This window comes from Micromys minutus, assembly GCF_963924665.1.
Source record: "Micromys minutus genome assembly, chromosome: 18".
Classification (NCBI taxonomy): Eukaryota; Metazoa; Chordata; class Mammalia; order Rodentia; family Muridae; genus Micromys; species Micromys minutus.
Window position 1 is genome coordinate 1,123,739 of NC_137953.1, and position 6,262 is coordinate 1,130,000.

Below are 6,262 nucleotides of genomic sequence, written 5' to 3' on the forward strand. Positions count from 1 at the left end.
TAAAACTGCAGTTGGGATATAATGTATAAGAGGGAAAGGTTAAAATAAAAACAAGCAAATAAATAGGAAGAAATTTCTAAATCTCCATGCCTGGCACATGAGCCTGTGTTTTGAATGTGTGAGGTCCAGGGCAGATGATCTTTGTGGTGGGCAGTTTTCCTCCAATCCATGACCTGTTGTCTTTCAGCTTCCTTCTATATGGCTTCCCTGTCTTCAGTATGGGGCCTTGCACCATTCAGGTGACAGAAGAATGGAACAATGGTATGAAGAAAACACACCTGCTCTTAACTTCTCCAGGCGGAAGATGATCATCTGTGCTCGTATCTCCTGGTAAAGAGCAGTCACCTGGCCCCATGTAGACACGAGGGATCAACTTCCCACCATCCCATCCTCAGTATCACTAACTCTGTCTAGACACGAGGCATTGGCTGTCTATCATCCCATCCTCAGCATCTCTGGTCCTATCTAGACATGAGGCATTGGCTGTCCATCATCCCATCCTCAGTATCTCTGGTCCTATCTAGACATGAGGCATTGGCTGTCTATCATCCCATCCTCAGCATCTCTGGTCCTATCTAGACATGAGGCATTGGCTGTCCATCATCCCATCCTCAGCATCACTGGTCCTATCTAGACATGAGGCATTGGCTGTCCATCATCCCATCCTCAGCATCACTGGTCCTATCTAGACATGAGGCATTGGCTGTCCATCATCCCATCCTCAGCATCTCTGGTCCTAACTAGACATGAGGCATTGGCTGTCCATCATCCCATCCTCAGCATCACTGGTCCTATCTAGACAGGAGGGATTGGCTGTCCATCATCCCATCCTCCTCAGCATCACTGTTAGTCTAGGTTCTGAAAATATCACCTTGCTTACATTTTTCTCTTTGTTCTGACTTTAAAAAGGAAAAAACCTCCAAGTATATATTAAAGTTGAGAGCTCAAAGGTTACCATTTAATTCAATCTGTAGTCTTTTGCCAAAGGAACTTTAAAAGTGGGAGGAGAGAAATTGCTACAGATCTCAGTGTATTCTCAAAGGCCAAGTGTCAAAGGCTTGGAGCCCAGCCAAGGAAGAAGTAAAACATTTTGAGGTGGAGCCTATGTAGGAAGTTAGATCGGTATGTCTCCCTCTCCCCTCCCTCCTCCCTCCTTCCCCCTCCCCCTCTCCCTCCCTCTTCCTTTCCCTCCCTTCACCCCCTCTCTCCCTCCCCCCAGTGTGTGTGTGTGTGTGTGTGTGTGTGTGTCTATTTTCTAGTTTCCACCTATGAAACAGCGAGCTACTATGAACCTTTCCTCTTTTGAAGCTGATTATCTCAGGCATTTGTCATAGCGACAGAAAACTGACTATTGCAGAAGGGAATCTTCTAAATAAAGGCAAGAAAGGGAGCCTGTAGGGGCAGAAGGAAGTTCATCTACTGAAATGAGTGTCCACAGAAGCATCCCACACACTCATATGCCCTTTCCCTGGGTGTTGTAGACGCCTGATCTCCATTTGCCGTGTTCCCCTCCTTCCACGCTCTATCCTCTACATGTCTCCCCTCCTTCTCTGCCCTGCATTTACTTCTTCTCTTCCTCCTGTTCTTAACAACCATCAGTCTAGTGATAAGCACAGAACAAATAGTCCGAGAACCAAAACCAGTGACCTCTGCTTGCTGAGGATTTACTGTCTACCAGAAATAGAAATAACTTTTAAAAACACCAAATGTGAATGTATGGGATTAGAAATACACAAGATCCAAGATAAGAAGTGTCATGGCTGGGTGTGTAAACAGGACAGATCACATTTGTAGTTGTTATTGTTTTTCATGAAATAATAACTCACTTCCTGTGGTGACCTTGAAGTCTCGGCGTTTTAAAGAGCCCACATGTGGACTGTAACACACCTCGCCCTGGCTTCTGCCCTGCCTACGCTCCCCTTCAACAAGGTGAGCCAGCTACCAATTTATTACAGAATTTTGGCTATATGAGCTGCAGAAGATCGTTATTCTTAAAAAGTTAGATGTAAAAAACAAAGCATGAGAGGCAAGGAATAACATCTTCAACTCTCAAAGCTGTTTTACAAATCTACGAGAAACCGCTGCCCACCAGCCTTTTGTTAATGGGCAAAACCACTGTGTGGAGAATCAATGGCAGGAACACTGAGATTCTGAGGCTCAGGCCAGTCCTGCCCAGACCTGGGCCCTCTGGTACATGCGCATCATGACCCTTAGCTGGAGAAAAAGAGCAGACTGGTCCCCACATCATCTTCAGACTCTGACAAACTGGCCAACAAAATATACCAAGAGCCTGCAGAGTAAGCTCTGAGCAGGGGCTACCTAAAGTCATCACTAGCACTATAGATCAGTAACCTCAGAAATAGAGAACTGGGGGCTCAGGCAGAACTATTAAGTTAAAGCAAAGCGAGGATACCAGGGGAAATCTCCAAACACATTACTTTTAAAAACCACTCTGTTGCATTAAAGAGGAAGCCATACAGAAATTAGAGAATATTTAATTAAACAGACATTAAATAGAACACTATAAAACTGGTAAGGTTCCGCTTCCGTAGTATTTAGAGGAAAATTATGTAAAATGCTTTTATGTTAGGGTGTATGCCTTAAGAACTTTGAAAACAGGGGCCAGAAAAATGGCTCAGCAGCCGTGGCTGCTCTTCCAGAGCACTCACATTGGTTCCCAGCACCCACATAAACAGCTCCAGTTCTGGGAAGTCCAGAGCCCTCTTCTGACATGCATGGGACAGGGCACTCAGACACACACCCAGGCAAGATACCCATACACACTTTAAAAGGACATTTGAAAATAAATATTATAGTTTTACCAAAATAACCTCAAGCAGACACAGAAGGGAAAGTGATGGAGACGAGAGGGAAACCAGGGGGGCTGAAAATGGAGGGTGAAGTGTGAGAACCACCAGTTCCCTGTGTAAACTGTCAGCAAGGCTCAGCCCTGCACCCAGACTGTCCAAGAGAAGAAAGAGGAAGGGCATCAACTCTTCCCACCAGGGATGAAAAGGGGGACATTGCTGCACCCCAAGACCCACTAATGTATGGCAGAAAAACAGTCAACATCTCTGCACCCACAAACCCTATCACCCAGAGGAAATGGCTGAAGCTTGGCATCCACGTGGTAGGTAAAATGAGGCAGGCAGCTTAAAATGAGGCAGATAGGTAAAATGGGGGTCAGATGTGCTTAAAGCCGCTGACAGGGGTGGATTCAGAAACGTACAGGGGCCAGTGATCAGAGAAGCTGCTCAGCAGACTTTTTCTGAGGGAAAGCTTAACTAATAGGGCTGGCACTCCTGTGGCCACTGGACAAACTATGAACTCTGTTAAGTCCTTGGAGTAGGCAAGAAAAAGAAGGAAAAATAAAATTCACACACACACACACACACACACACACACAGAGAGAGAGAGAGAGAGAGAGAGAGAGAGAGAGAGAGAGAGAGAGAGAGATGCACATAGTTAATGGGTGGAAGGAACAATGTTTCGGCCCTCAGTCTTTACTTTTTCTTCCATAGCTTAAACATGCAGGCAGAATCTTCCAAACAGTATACAATTACAACGTGATTGCGTTTTAGTGTATAGTGTGTTCCCTGATACCTTTACAAGAAATAACATTACATAGTACAGGTAAACGAGACAAATTATTTCCCCAAAAACCAGATTAATAAAGTGTAAGCAAACAAAGTAGTTTTCTCAGTCAGTTTCTCTTGCTGGCAGGCAGCAATTTGCTGGTACAAAGAACGTAGTTATTTTATTAATTTTCTTTTAAAGTAGTTTTGTAAGAATCTTACAAGAATCACAGATCTCAACTTTTATATACAAGTCAGTCATACTACCTTAAATCCTCAGAATGCATATCTACTCATCAGCAATTCTTGATAAATCATTAAGGAAGCTGAGGGCAAAAATGGGTGTGAGAAACCAATCATCACCAGTCCAGCCTCAGCGAAGGTCACATCAGCCAGTGCTGCCATTGTCCTTGTTCCATGACCATAAAGGGTCCCTAGCTTAACTAGTAAGACTGTGCCTTTATAAACTTCAAATTGTTTCCTCAGATTTTCTGCATCAGAGACAGTGGTAAAAACATCTCAACTTAGCCTCACTGATAATTTGATTTTCCAAGTGTTTTTTAAGGTTCACGGTCTTGCTCACACTCTCCATCGTTAAGTGTTTTCCTAGGGTGGTGACTGAGTCATCAACCTGCTGCAGCAGCGATGCCTGAAGGAGATCCAGCATCAGCACTGTGAGTGTCAAAGATGCTGCGCAGTGAGGGGCTGGATGTGAGGGCAGCGAGGGCAGCAAACAGAGCAGAGCTCCGTGACAGCAGAAGTCCTCAGAACACATGGTCCTTGGGGTCCTGCCACACGGAGGCTCAACCATGTGGCTGTGATAACTGGTGGGCCACATTCCATAAGTTCTAAAGTCATTTGTCCTTCCTCCTGCATAGCCCTAAGCAAAAGCCCCCCCCCCCAAAAAAAACTATCAAGCTGAACCAAGAAATAAATAACTTCGGTGGTCTAAATATTGGTTTCTTTTATAATTGAGTTCTTAGCTAAAAATCTTGCAACACAAACTCCAGGCTCAGATGGCTTCCACTCAGATTCTATCAGAAATAATATTTGATTCTGTGAAGATTTTCTGCAGAAATGAGAAAGGAGAGAACAAGTTTCAGGTCACGGCTGAGTATGGTGTTATGCTTATAGCAAAATAGGCAGAGATTCTAGAAAAGGAAGCCATCAGACCAATAGACCACCGAGTGCAGGCAGAAAGACCTCAGAAGTTCCAGCCTTCCTGAATTGGAGGATTGAAAAACTGTAGCCAAGTGAAGTTGTTTTCTGGGATGTAAAATTGAAAATCAGCCAATATACCCAAGCGCAGGAGAACCAATAGACAATGATTCTCATGGATACAGAAAACAATTTGCAACATTTAACACATGTCAACAGCTCTCAGAACACCAGAGACAAGAAGAGATTTCCTCATCCTGGTCAGGGCACCTGTAAAGAGGCCCAGGATAGCAACTTGTTTAAAAAATTCACCAACTACAATTATTTTTAAAATATTATAATTAATTTTAATTAATTATAATTAATTTAATAACTTCAAAGATGCTGATGAGATTAGAAAGAGAAAAACCAGACTGGAAGAAAAATTTGTAAATGCATATCTGATAAAGAGCCAATATCTAAACTATGTGAAGAAATCACAAATTTAAAAGATTTGAAAATTACTCACAAAAGCATCTACACAGATGTGAGGTGCATACATGGTGGAAGGTTCACTGAGAGTTTGTGAAATGCAAATTAAAGCCCTGACTCATGTGAGGGTAATTTAGCTTGATGAAATTTAAAAATCACCATGGAAATAAATCTCAGGGGAATGCTGAGGCTTATGATTATCCGGATTAGGCCACTTATGGTGTGACGACATTCTGAATGTGGGCAGTGCCGTTCCTGAAATGAAGTCTCAGACTGTACAAAGGAGGAAGTGAAGAACCAAGGACATTTATCTCTCTCCTTCCTCACTGTAGATGCAGCACAACAGCCCCTTCAGTTCCTGCTGGGACACTGTTTCTATGAGATAGACTGTATCCACAGGACCACAGTTCAAAAGGAACCCCTCCCTCTTTAAGTTGCTTTTGGTCGTATTGATGAGACAGTAACTAACGCTAACTAATAAACATGACGCCGTTACACCGCTGCTAGGTTGATAAAAGAAACAAGGGAGCAAATGTCTTAACTTCCGTTTACCTGCCAAGATCATGATTTCCTTTCTCTCCATGGCTGAATAGTATTCCGAGGTGTATGTGTATGTTATCATCTTCATGTCTGAATAGTATTCCATAGTGTGTGTGTACGTTACTGTTATCCATTCACCAGCCGAAGGATATTTAGGTTGTTCCCACTTTCTATGTGAAGAGGGCAGCACTGAACAAGCGTCTGAGGAATGGGACAATGACACTGAGCATATGCTGAGGGCAAGGCAAACACTCTTTATCATCTGTGGTTCCTATCTTCAGACCTTCAGATGGGAATGTTTTTCCTGAACCAACTGCAGAAACCAGGAAAGTAAAGGGGGAGCATAGGTGGGGTGGGGAGGGTCAGTAGAAAGGGGAAGATCAAGGTGTGAGTGATTTGGAAGGGAAATGAGCAAGTCAGGGGCTCTAATTAGGAAAGGGGGAATTATGTATAGAAGGAAGGTTAAAACATCATATGGAATTATATTATTACCTACATTAAATTGCATATGTTTGTGT